Source organism: Misgurnus anguillicaudatus, chromosome 12, assembly GCF_027580225.2.
Source record: "Misgurnus anguillicaudatus chromosome 12, ASM2758022v2, whole genome shotgun sequence".
NCBI classification, from domain to species: domain Eukaryota; kingdom Metazoa; phylum Chordata; class Actinopteri; order Cypriniformes; family Cobitidae; genus Misgurnus; species Misgurnus anguillicaudatus.
The window spans coordinates 19,773,554-19,786,485 of record NC_073348.2 but is presented as its reverse complement, the minus strand read 5'-3'; the positions used below and the strand labels follow the sequence as shown (position 1 = coordinate 19,786,485).

At 36.8% G+C, this 12,932-nt stretch overlaps 1 long non-coding RNA gene across 1 annotated transcript; it reads left to right on the top strand.

Annotated features, from left to right (window-relative positions):
- The first annotated feature begins 1,986 nt into the window (after positions 1-1,986).
- On the top strand, positions 1,987-4,020 carry LOC141369040 (uncharacterized). The gene is made up of 2 exons (XR_012372544.1): positions 1,987-2,409; positions 3,781-4,020. It is a non-coding gene; the product is annotated as an uncharacterized lncRNA (long non-coding RNA).
- Positions 4,021-12,932: the final 8,912 nt, after the last annotated feature.

The following is a 12,932-nucleotide window of genomic DNA, read 5'->3' as shown; positions in this document are numbered from 1 at the left end:
TCAAACCGGAACTTACACTACATAGTATCTCAATGTGAGAAGCTCATCAATATGTGACAGTCAGTGTGTCTGTACAGAGGTTTCTAGCAGATTCTAACAGCATTTGAATCATCAAACCTTAAATAACACAAAAAATAAATGTGTGACAGATGAATACTGGATCACATTTGATTGTATTTGGAATGCTTGTAGCAGAACAATGTATGTTTGTATTGCATCACTGTAACGAATCAATTAAAAAGAGGCAGAATTAAAGAGGGAGTAATTCCCAACCAACAAGGAACAAAACAATACACATACATTGTGGTGGCCATGAGAAAGCATGTCACCTTCAGCACCATGGAGAGTACCATCAGTGCCACCCATAGGTGTTCAGGACCAAGGATAGCTCCTCTAACACAGGTGTGCAGTTTCCCCTCTGACAGGGAGCTTCAGCTGCAGGCAGTTGGGCTCAATCAACAGCCACATAAAAGAGAACACAGAGGCCACAGAAGAAAAAAACACAGGAAAATGTCTGGTGTACTCTGATTGGTCAGATGACCTACTCAACTGTTATTGGTCAACTGGGTTCCGAGTGTAAAATACATTTAAACAAATAATCTGTACTGAGAGTTTCTTGAGTTTGATCATAAGAACAAACTTTACTGGTAACAGTTTAGCTGGTAACTGTAAGGAATTAACTAAGAAATGAACCCAAGTGCGGACGTGACACAAAATGAATGATTTATTGTACAAGAAACCAGGGAAAACAAAACCCACGAGGGGGCAAAACAAGACAGGATGAGTAGAACACTAAACTAAACATAAACCAACAATAAACTTAAAACTACATATAACAGACTAGACTTGATATTCTAACATACTCACAGATGCAAACCAGGACCACGACGAGGAATACAAAAAGACGCACGAGCACAGAACAGCAAACACAAGGACAATAAATAGGGAGAACTAATGAGGGACACAGCTGAAATCAATGACAAGTAGGGAGTGGATAAAAAGTGACGAGACCCGGGAAATGCGTGGTCAGAATACAATACTAAAACCACGCGTTTCCCACATAAAACATGGTACTGCCAGGACCCTGTCACAAGGACTAGATATAATTTAAGACAAGACTCAGACGGGTCCTGACAATCACATGTTCACTACTATCTGGACTCCATATATACTTTCCATTGTCTTATTCGGTCTCTTTAATGTTAAGTGTATATTTGCTTGTCATCTTGTTCATCTGTGGATTTAAGTTCTATGTTAATTGCTACCTGTCGTCCTCCTCGTCTATCGTACACATATCGTTACATAGGTACATCCAGCCTGATCTCACAAGAATTTGTACATATTTTACAAATTGGCTAATTCGTATGAATTCGTACAAAGTTAATCGTCCAAAGACGTACGATTATTAAAAAAAAAAAAAACTACTGAAACCCCACCCCTTACCCCATCGTCACAGTGGTCAATGCTCAAGGCAAAAACATGAACATAAACATAAGAAATATAAAAAATTTAATTGTATAACGACATTCTGTTAAAAAGTTGTTTTCCGACACTCGCCATTATGAGTCAATTGCACGTGATGTCACTGCCAGGAAACGCATGGGTCTAATGTAAGGTGACCAGACGTCCCCGTTTTCCGGGGACAGTCCCGTTTTTTGGTGTTCTGTCCCCGACTGAAGCTGTCCCCGGAAATGTCCCTGTTTTACAGAGTGTCCAAAACAACCAGCAAATACACTGAAAACCCGATCAACATAGCGTTTGTAGTACCAGACCGGAGCAATCATGTAATGATTATTTTCACCAGCAGAGGGGGCAGCGAGCTACTTATTATTGCGCACCCCATTGATTTAGCGATGAAGAATTTACAACGAGACACATGAGAAAGCAGCATTATCATCAATCAAGTTCTCATAAGATATTAAAACAGTTAAAGTTATGGGGGCGTAAGGTAATAACTACTCATGTTAAATTAAAGTAATATATGGGCTGAATTTTGTGTCTAAATTATTTAATCAAACATACAGTATTTGAGAGCAAAACTATTAAATTGTTGTAAAAAAAAATTAATTCGCATTTAAAAAATGTTATCATAAAATTATTTTAGTTACAAAATACAGTAATTGTTAACCAAACTTTTTGCAATGTGAATTTTTCTTTGAGTAATTTCCTCGCGTGTCCCTACATTTTGCTCTCTGCTACGCTGTTTTTGTTTGCGGATCAAAAATCTTTGCTTTTGAGTCAAAAAGTTTTGGATGCAAGTTACACGCGTCTCAGTGGGCGGGATCAACCTAGTTGAATGAAAGACCCGTTTCTATTGGCCACTACTGTCACCATTTGGCCACGCCCACCACGGAAGTCTGCCACCGAGGAGAGCGATGCTCTGCTATGGAGAGCGGCATTGTTTGTAAGGTACGAAAGATCATTTAATGTCATAAACTCTGTGGAATGTGTATAAAAATGAATAGCTTGTGTGTAACTATCCATATGTTTTAATCTCTCTTATCTAAATATGCAACGTTAGTTAGTAGCATTAGCTTTCGGAGGCTATTGCGTCCAGAGTTTGCTTTATCCAGCTAACGTTAAGTCTTACACAGATATTAATACCACGCTTTTATTAGTAAGTTTCACTTACTGCATACGGACATAAAATGTACTCATGATGTGACGCAATCGTGCAAGTTTGCTGTTGCAGGCTGAATATTTTTGCGTAATTGACTACTAAATTAGTATTTCTTTTTTTTTGAACAGAAATGATAAATTATACAATTATTTTATACAATTAATTCTAGCATAGCAGTTATGACATATAATAGAGTAAGATCAGGTGGGTATTTAATGACATTGATAGATCCAAATATGACTAACTTATGCCAAACATGTTAGATTAAACCGATACAAGGAGCAAGTCCAGTTCACTAGTTCTTAGTTTCACTAGACCTCTCTTAGTCAGGAAAATGACTTTGTCCATTGCTTAAAGATAGACAACTCTGTGGTGAGTTAATGCTTTTACTCAACCACAAGGTAGACAGAGATGAGAGCATCAGGCAGGGGACAAAATGATAAAGAATAAAATAAAAATGGTTTATTGAATAATCTTAGCTGCACTGTCAATGGTCTGTCTGACTCGTCTTGTAACATATTTTGGTAACACTTTACAATAAGGTTCATTAGTTAATATTAGTTAATGTATTAACTAACATGAACAAACCATGAGCAATACATTTGTTACAGTATTTATTAATCTTTGTTAACGTTTAGTTAATATAAATAAAGCTGTATTTGCTTGTCCATGTTAGTTCACAGTGCATTAACTAACATTAACAAAATTTTAATAAAAGTATTAGTTATTGTTGAAATTAACATTAACAAAGATGACTAAGTGCAGTTGATTATTAGTTCACATTAATTAATGTAGTTAACTAATGTTAACTAATGAACCTTATTGTAAAGTGTTACCCATATTTTAAACAACATATAAAGTATTACACAATGCTACGTTGTCTTATGAAATTATCAAAAATCACTGATATACCTATATCTACTTATGAAGACAATGCGTCACCCAACATAAATAATCTGCAGTAATGAAACAACAAGCAAAAAAGTTTAGGATAAAATGAATGAATATGAAAAAATGTGTAAATGTAAATAAATATATTGGTAACTAAACAAAATTAATTAATAAAATCCAGTATTTAAGAAATTTTGATACGATGATCAGACTTTAATGACAAACTGTGATTTGTGACATAAAAGTAATTTGTGCTTCTTGTGTTGCAGGAATGATTGGGAGGATTGTAATCAGAGAGGCCAAGAAAGATGTCAATATCACTTTGTAATGCAAGATCTGTTGTGGAGAGGATGCATTGTGTGGCATCCTCATCTCTGCTGTTGACTTCAAACAATTCAATTTTGTTCACATTTATTTGTATAGCGCTTTGAACAGTTTTGAAGTCCTCGTGAGGGCCGATGTCAACTTTCCTTATGTGTAGGGTCATCTGATAGAGACAGGATCCAGACTGGAGTTGGTGTAATCTGAAGTTTAAAAAAAGCAAATAGAGACAATTACCATAGCTGCTGTTTAGAGTTTTTTAGGTTAAGGATAATTTAAAAAAAAGTTATTTATAAACTTAATGCAAAGTTACAGGATGAAATTATGTTTATGCACACTGAAGAGGTGTCTTTAGGCTAGATTTAAACTGGGAGGGAGTGTCTGAACAGTCTCAGTAAGGCTGTTCCACAGTTTCCATAGGTGGAAAAAAACTTGCCCTGCTTTGGTAGATTTTGCTATCCTAGGAACTACTAAAAGTCTGGAGTTTTGAGATATTAAGGAGCATGATTGTTTGTAGCATACTAGAAGTAGGAGCTAAACCATTTGGGACTTTATAAGTGAGTAGCAATATTTTGTAATCGATACAGAATTTAACTGGTAACTATTGTAGAGATGCTAAATTTGGGGTTATATGAACTTGCGTGACCTTGTAAGAACTCTAGCAGCTGGGATTTTGCACTAATTGTAGCCTATTAATTAAGGATGCAGGACAACCACCCAGTAATCTAATCTAGATGTCATAAATGCATGAACAAGGTTCTTCACATCAGAGACGGTTAATATGTTCTGCTGGAAGAAGGCTGCTTTTGTGATGTGAGATATGGGTTTCAAAACAAAGATTTCTGTCTAATAATTATTTGCTGAGGTGACCAACGTCCTTTCATTTGAAAACTGTACTCCAAATTATTCTGCTTACAGCTCTCTGGTCCCATGAGTAGTCCAAGTATCTTCATGTAACTTCATTTATCAGATCTTGGAATCCCCAGCCATCCTTCCTGTCATTGCCTGACTTCAATGTAACCTCTAGTGAAGAATCATCTGAGAAATAAATACAAATTACTGAGATACAAAACAAGTGTTGTATATTAAGTGTCTTACTAAACATTACATGGGCCTTTGAAAACATTTTGGGGCGGTTTCCCGGACAGGGATTAGACTAGTCCTAGACTAAAATAATTGTAAGAGCTGTCAAAACTGAAAACAACTTGCGCTGACATATCTTAAAATACATCAGTGCCCTTTGTTTTGCCTCAAAATGCACCCAAGTAATGTTTTTAGTTAGGCATGTTTGTTAAACCTTGTTATATTTCATGATTAAACTAAGGCCTAATCCTGGTTTAAGCTATTCCCTGCAGGAAACCGCCCTTAACTGCTTTTTTCATTTGTAAATGGATTTGAATAAAGGCATCTGCTATGTGAACAAACATACATTTAAATTTCTTCAACTGGATATTGTTTGAATACATAAACATTTACATAAGTGCCATTACAGGATTAATTCTTCACATATTGAGTAATATTTAAGCAGTATCAACACTAAGAACTTCCAATGTAAAAATAACTTGGGGAAAATATAGTCGTGCAATTACATAATATGTAATATTAATATTTTTTTATGTCCGTATGCAGTAAGTGATTAACTTACTAATAAAAGCGTGCTATTAATATCTGTGTAAGAATTAGCTGTATAAAGCAAACTCTGGACGCAATAGCCTCCGGAAGCTAATGCTAATAACTAACGTTGCATATTTAGATAGGAGAGATTAAAACATATGGATAGTTACACACAAGCTATTTATTTTTATACACATTCCACAGAGTTTATGACATTAAATGATCTTTCATACCTTACAAACAATATTCCGCTCTCCATAGCACAGCATCGCTCTCCTCGTTCTACAGGCAGACTTCCGTGGTGGGCGTGGCCAAATGGTGACTGTAGTGGCCAATAGAAACGGGTCTTTCATTCAACTAGGTTGATCCCGCCAACTGAGACGCTTGTAACTTGCATCCAAAACCTTTTGACTCAAAAGCAAAGATTTTTGATCCGCAAACAAAAACAGCGTAGCAGAGAGCAAAATGTAGGGACACGCGATGAAACTACTCAAAAAAAAGTAATATTGCAAAAAATTTTGTTAAAGGAACACGCCCACATTTTGGGAATTTAGCTTATTCACCGTATCCCCCAGAGTTAGATAAGTCCATACATACCTCTCTCATCTCCGTGCGTGCTGTAACTCTGTCTGACGCAGCCCCCGCTAGCTTAGCTTAGCACAAAGACTGGAAGTGGGTGGCTTTAGCTAGCATACTGCTCCCAATAAGTGACAAAATAACGCGATCATTTTCCTATTTATGTGTTGTGATTTGTATAGTCAAACCGTGTACAAATAACAAGGTGATATGAGACACAGAGATCTTTTAACAGTATACATACTGAGAACTATATTCTCTGAAGACGAAGCACTGCCGCATGGGCGGAGTGATCTGCTCGCAGCACACGAGAAGCCCCTGGTGAGGAGCAGAGAGTTCGGTCAGAATTGTGCAAATCACTCCGCCCATGCGGCAGTGCTTCGTCTTCAGAGAATATAGTTCTCAGTATGTATACTGTTAAAAGATCTCTGTGTCTCATATCACCTTGTTATTTGTACACGGTTTGACTATACAAATCACAACACATAAATAGGAAAAAGTTCGCATTATTTTGTCACTTATTGTGAGCAGCGTGCCAGCTAGAGCCACCCACTTCCAGTCTTTGTGCTAAGCTAGCGGGGCTGCGTCCGACAGAGTCACAGCACGCACGGAGATGAGAAAGGTATGTATGGACTTATCTAACTCTGGGGGATATGGTGAACAAGCCAAACTCCCCAAATGTGAGCGTGTTCCTTTAACAATTCCTGTATTTTGTAACTAAAATAATTTTAAGATAACATTTTTTAAATGCCAATTAATTTTTTTTACAACAATTTAATAGTTTTGCTCTCAAATACTGTATGTTTGATTGAATAAAATTGACACAAAATTCAGCCCATATTTTTCTTGTATTTTGGTCTGACGGCTGGGGGAGCCTTAACTCCTATTTATTTGTTGCAACTTTCCCCTAGAGGTTGTAACAGAGGGGTCACATGACATGGAACTTTGTATAAAAGGAAGGAGCAGGAGCACATGGTTAGCTGACGCTATAGCTAAAACAAGCGGTTGCTGGTGCACTGTTAACCCTTGCTGTAGATTTCTGGGTAAATAACTGTAAAATTGGCAGTATTTAGCTTTAACATCGGTGAAAGGTATTTTACTGTGATATGAGGTGCAGTTATGCTGCACTAGTAATAAACTACAGTAAATTACTCTTTGCACCAATTAAGGAAAATAACTGTAATATTATCTGGTAAATTACTGCCACACACACACACACATGCACACATACACAGGTGCAGGTGTCAACAATTTGCCTTGATAAACTTGTTTGTTTGTTTGTTTACTCGTGCTGTGTTGAACAATATAATAGTGGATTGTATGTTTAAAAGCTGAAAATGAGTAAGTAAACTGTTAAAATATTTATGAGTGTCTTTAAAACACATAAAGTTAAGGTTCCAAATAGCTTCCTGATTAGCAAGTTTTAAGCATCTCCTGTCAACGTTAACGCTTGTGCATTGTTCAAATTCACTGCCCTTTCGGGTTGTTCATAGCAAAAAAATGCCACTAAATGAAACTGTTGTAAAAATGTATCAGATTAATATAAAAAATATTAATCTGTTAATCAACATCAATACTGATCAAAATTACCAAATATTTACAAAAATTCCATGATTGTAACTCTTTAAAAAGTTTATAAGTGAACTTCCCAAATAAGTATTTGGGAAAAAACACAAAATTACTTATTTTCAATATAAAAAGTGATTTTGGACTGGATTTAAAAAAAAACCTTTTCACAGTCTTGGGCATTTCAACGATTAGAAAAAACATTGGCTTTGATGAATTTTTAGTTTTTGTGCAGCATCAGATTTAATTTTTTTTCTTCCTCATTTATGGTTTGTGGTCATTTTTGCCCCATTGACCTCCATTATAGACCATTTCAAAAGATGTAAACAACACTGGTTTCCTGTTTCCGTTTTTTAACACTAGATAAATGTTGGGATAAAATAAACCAACAGAACATATAAACCTGAATTAACTGAAGTTAAACAAACATCTTAAAGATAATAATATATGTGAAATAAAAAAATACCTGTCACAAACTGTAACCGGAAGTGTTTCTGGACCAGTGTTGTTTACATCATTTGAAGTGGTCTATAGCAAAAAAATTTGATTGCAAAGCCATTTTTGATTGATAATGGTTTTTCCTTTTGCAAAAAGGTAAAATTTGTCATTTTTACTGTTGATCACCATGTGGCACCATTATCCCTTAGTAGGCCTGTGCAAAAAACAGAGCTTAATTTCTGGTTTCTACTTCGTGTTATATGAAGCATTTTTGTTAATGCTTGAATTGTAAGAAGGTCATTAAAATTATGTTGAATAACTGCAGGTTTGGAATAACCTGAGGGTCAACGGTGACAACGGAGATCTTTTTTTTTTTTTTGAGGGTGGGATTTGACATGATTTTGTTAAGTGTCTCAAAAGAATTTGTCTATTACACTGAAAGTAAACCACACAATTTGCCATATGTGGTTTTTTTTGCTATGTGTCGCACTACCAATAAATAACCTGAATGTTATTTGATTGCATTGTTTTGGAGTATGATTTTGTTAGTTTTGGTTTAACTGTCATGCAGTGGCAGTGTTCTTTGTTTATATTGTTGCTTTTTATTATCTTATCTTATTTTGCCAATTCTACAGAAAATTTATTCTGTTTAGTTTAATTTTGTGATTCCTTGTGCTATGCATTTATCTATTGTCAGGATCCTGCCAAGGAGTCTTGTTTTATATTTATATCTAGTTATGATGGCAGTTTGGCGTTCTGGCAGTCCCATGCTCTATGTCAGGAATGGGCAACTTCATTCCTGGAGGGCCGGTGTCCTGCAGAGTTTAGCTCCAACCATAATTAAACACACCTGAAGCAGCCAATTAAGGTCTTACTAGGCATACTAGAAACTAACTGTGTGCTGAGGCAAGTTGGAGCTAAACTCTGCAGGACACCGGCCCTCCAGGACCGAAGTTGCCCATCCCTGCTCTATGTGGAGGTTCATGGCCTTGTTTATTGGGTCATGTGCCTTCGGTGTCTTGTCTCTTGTCCCCGCCCCCTCATTCTCCTGCTTATTAGTAATCATTGGTTTTCTCCCATCACCTGTTCCCCCTCGTTATCTTGTTTGTTTTTTTTCTATATAATGTAATTGTGTCCTTAGTTCTGTGCAGGTTCGTTTTGTTTTGTTCTTGTGTTCATGTGGTTATCTAGCTGAGTTATCTTGTCAAATTTAGTATTATCTATCTGCTTACAGTGTTTCATGTCATGTACACCCTCGTGGGTTTTGTTATATGTTAGTAAATAAAGTGTTTTCTGTTTTCCCGACTTCGTCTGCAATTGGGTTCATCCGTCCTCTGATCCTGACATCTATTGCCACAGTAATAAAGTGTATTTGTCTAAATATTTTGGGGTTCTTTCTCCCTTTTTAATAAGGTAACATAAAAAAGAAATCTTTCAAAAGTTTTAGAGTACCACAATGAGTACGGCATTTTATATACTATACAGTATTATACCTGAAGCATGTGGTACTGTACAGTAATTAACTGAAATCACAGCTGCCAGTTATTAACTGTAATTCCTAACCTACAGTATAAAACTGGCAACACTGTTGCCAGTAAGACACAGTAATGGTACAGAGACAGTAAATTACTGGCAACACTGTTGCCAGTTATTCACTGTATTGTCATAGACACAGTACTATACTGGCAACACTGTTGCCAGTAAGTCACCGTTACAGATGCTGTACAGTAACTAGCTGGCAACAGTGTTGCCAGTAATTTACTTCTAAAAAGCCTGGTAAGGTTTAACAGTGTGTGTGGAGTTTGTGTATTTGGGTTTACCTCTCCAGTTACGTTTTATGGACTTTGGTTATCACTTTCTTGGATTTTATATACACAGTGGAAACTTTGCACATTTGGACTTTTAACACGCTTGGACTTTTATATTGTTTTAGATTTGTTTTTTGTATTTCCTTCTTTTAACAGTCTTGAGTTTTTAAATAATTGTAACTCAACCTTTAAGGCTGACCATTACAACTTTATTTTAACATTGATGACTGTTTACAGAAAATAACTAACCAATCAAATGCTGTAGGGAAAACCACAATGAACTATATATTAAAAATATATAATCTCTGCTTAGTTATTTGTCAATGACTGCCAGTAAATTACTGTGGAAAAAAATCACAGTAGTTACCTGGCAGCCATTGACAATAGTAATTTACTGTAGAAAGGAAATCACAGTAGTTAACTGGCAGCCATTGACAAGTAACTTACTGCACTGTAAAAAATCCAACTAATGAAATGTTGGACGGGCAAAAATATATAAGTTAAACCAATTTTTTTGTTTGAGCTAGTTGAGAAGACATATTATTTTAAGTCTACATAAATCTGTGTTTACAGTTTTTTTCAATTGTTTACACGCAATTTTGAAAACCAGGTTCTTTTTTTCGAAATATAATCACAGTTATCCAAACACCACACTCAATTTGCATAATTCCTAGATTGTTTGCAAAATGACACGTTTAAGTAAAAACATACACACTCCAGTCAAAACATATACACATATTTGTGAAAATGCTATTAGTTTTCATTTAACCAACACAGTCCTCAATGATCAGACACTATTGCAGCCAGTTTCACACTGCCGTGATGAATAAAAAACACATTTGTAAAAAATTTTAGGAAATAGCATGTGCTAGATTTTTGTCCAGACATTGTTATGTAACGGATAATTAAAAAAAAAAATTGTGACCCACAACAATCTTCATGATTAGTTTGAGATAAGGGGAGAATGTACACAAATATGCCTACTATAAACTTAACAAGCACTGCACAACACTGATGCTGCAGACTGAAAATTTCAAGTATTTATTTCAATACTTACAGTAATCAATCAACAATTCAATTCAATTCAATTCAATTTTATTTATATAGCGCTTTTCACAATACTCAATTGTTTCAAAGCAGCTTTACATTAATAGAAGCAGTAAAAGCACAGAAAAACGACAGAAAGCATAACATTATACACAATAGCATAAGCAGTCAAATTTGCTGCAGCTATGACGCGACATTATGAGCGAGCTTATTACTAATGTAACGTCTAGAATGAGAAGCTAAGTTAAGCCAAAGCAGGCTACCTCCCCGGGGTAAAAAAAACCCCTAGGAGAAAAAAAACAAAAACCCCGGGTTGTTTAGCCGAGGAAATAAAAATAAAAGTCCTAGGAGGGAAAAACCCTTGGGAGATATACATGTATATACACACATATAAACGGATAAGGAGCTTAAGCGGAGATTAAGCTGAGATTAAGCAGAGATTAAGCGGATATTAAGCGGGTCCTGCCGGTGGTCGTTGGTCAGGCATCAGCTGGGCATCACATTGAAGGACGACCAGTAGATCAGAGGTGTGCCGACTTTCACATCTACCGGAACTGGGTCTGTTTGTCCCATTGTCCTCAGGGTCAATGGGACCCAGGGACGAGACAGGGAGAGAAAAACTAAATCATATTAGCGTAGGGGCCGTTCACATGTAATGCAAGTGTCACACAGTGATGTGGTTTAATCAGCTTAGTTTCAGACAGACTAACTATTGAGGCATAATTGTTTTATCAACAGTTGAGGATTTTGCAAATTGGGGGCCCACTGCGACGGTATATATGGTAACTATGGGTCACCTTCCGATTTTTAAGAGAAAATGAAACCTGTCGACCCGTTTGACTAAGGCCTGTAACCCCACTGTCGTCGTTAATGCAGGTTCAGTGGCAAACGGGTCTATATTGCATACTATTTACAAGATCACGAGAAAACGCCCAACATCGCAACCATACCATACGTGCCAACCCGTTTGACTAAGGCTGGAGGCCCCACTGTCGTCGTTAATGCAGGTTCAGTGGCAAACGGGTCTGTATGGCATACTATTCACAAGACACAAGAAAGCGCCAAAATCGCAACCCGACCATACGTGCCAACCCGTTTGACTAAGGCCGGAAGCCCCACTGTCGTCGTTAATGCAGGTTCAGTGGCAAACGGGTCTGTATGGCATACTATTTGCAAAGAAAGAAAGCGCCAAAATCACAACCCAACCATACGTGCCAACCCGTTTGACTAAGGCCAAAAGCCCCACTGTCGTCGTTAATGCAGGTTCAGTGGCAAACGGGTCTGTATTGCATACTATTTGCAAAGAAAGAAAGCGCCAAAATCACAACCCAACCATACGTGCCAACCCGTTTGACTAAGGCCAAAAGCCCCACTGTCGTCGTTAATGCAGGTTCAGTGGCAAACGGGTCTGTATGGCATACTATTTGCAAAGAAAGAAAGCGCCAAAATCACAACCCAACCATACGTGCCAACCCGTTTGACTAAGGCTGGAAGCCCCACTGTCGTCGTTAATGCAGGTTCAGTGGCAAACGGGTTTGTATGGCATACTATTCACAAGAACACGAAAGTTCCAAAATCGCAATCCGACTATAGGTTAAGATAAGGTTTTATTTATTTATTTGGTTGGTCTGTGTTATGACCGCGAGTGCTTTGTTCCGTACAGATAACTATTTCGAGTTAAGTACTTTTACTAGACAAATTATGCGAATGCTTTGTTGAAGAGAAAAGTTTTCAGTCTAGATTTAAAATTATCGACTGTGTCTGATTCTCGGACATCGGTTGGTAAATCATTCCAGAGCTTAGGGGCTAAGTAGGAAAATGACCTTCCACTTTTAGACACTTTTGATAGTCTAGGGATAATCAAGAGACCAGAATTTTGCGACCGTAGTGTGCGTGATGGATTGTATTCTGATAGTAATTCTCTAAGATATGAGGGTGCTAGGCCATTTAAAGCTTTGTAGGTGATTAGTGATATTTTAAATTGTATGTGATATTTAACTGGTAGCCAGTGTAAAGATGCCAGAATTGGGCTTATGTCGTCATACTTTTTA